Source organism: Gossypium hirsutum, chromosome D06, assembly GCF_007990345.1.
Source record: "Gossypium hirsutum isolate 1008001.06 chromosome D06, Gossypium_hirsutum_v2.1, whole genome shotgun sequence".
In the NCBI taxonomy this organism is placed as follows: Eukaryota; Viridiplantae; Streptophyta; class Magnoliopsida; order Malvales; family Malvaceae; genus Gossypium; species Gossypium hirsutum.
In genome coordinates this window covers 66611634-66613017 of record NC_053442.1, presented here as the reverse complement: position 1 = coordinate 66613017, position 1384 = coordinate 66611634, and positions in this window count along the sequence as shown.

Here is a 1384-nt window from a genome sequence, read left to right as displayed (position 1 = left end):
GGTAAACTCCGATAATGCTTCGAACCAATAACTTTTATAAGTAAATAAAATTTAGCCAATTTTTAGGATTAAATAATATAAATGAACTATAAAAAAAAAATTTTTATAATATATTTAGGATATACATAATTTTTTATAACCATCAAACATATACATGCCATCTTCTAATATAATTATAACCCGTATAAAAATATATTTTTTTAAAAATTGGATTAGGGTGTAATTACTCACCCTCCCTCTAAGAATTGGAAAGTATAATTGAGATGCTTCAATTACGCTCAAATTGATGAGACCTACTAATTATAATGGTTACTCAAACATGTCTATAATTAATAAACAATTACATAAAATTTAATAAATATGCGGCTTTCCAAACACTACTTTATAATATTAGCTTGATTGCGTTGCAATAATGACAATTTCTGAATTTAGATTATTTTTATGTATCTAAAGTGATGAACCCAACAAAATTAAGTTAATATTTATTTTTATTTCTATAACGAGATTAGTCTATATATAATTAATTTGATAATTTGACTATTAATATTATTTAGGGTTATATTAGGTATTGATAAATATTTTATTATTTCCAAGTAACTTTAAAAAATTATCACGTGTCTTTTTTAAAGAAATATTATTTTTTAATATTTACTATATCTCTATATGGCACTTGTCAATTGTCTAACCTACTTATGAGTCTAAAAACTCAACTAATAATGTACTAAAATATTTAAAATAATTTGTTAATAAACGATTGTGATTTAAAAAAAAAATCCAAATTATGAGATTGAATTGGATTTTTATTAAACGATAAATTAATGAAAAATAATTATTCTAATAATCATAATTTTACATTTTAAATGGTGGAGGAAATTTTGGAATTCTATAAAGATGTACTGATTTTGATTGAGCATAACATCATAATAATAATAGTGGTGGGAAGAGGAAGAATAGATTATATTAAATTAAAGTATGATGTTTTAAGTCTTCAAATTAAATATAATATAAGGATAAAAACATAATTTGACCAATAACATTATGTTCCTTCCTTTTATCTAAAATTTGAATTAAGTTATTAACTTCAAACTATAATTATAATTAGATGATGTATGTGGGACTTGTCTACTGTTTTTAAAAGAGTTAATATTATCGTATTGCAGATATGGAAATGATAGGCGCCAATTGGTATTGCGGATATCCACTACCATACATATATTACTTTGGAAAAGACTCAACAGCACTTGCAATTTAACTAGAATTAATATTATATCTCAATCAAAATGAAATTTTATTTAAAATATTTTAAAAGTCAACAAGCATACACATCTTTATCATAGTGTAAAATCAAAAAAAAAAACCAACAAAAAAAAAGGGGTCAAAACCC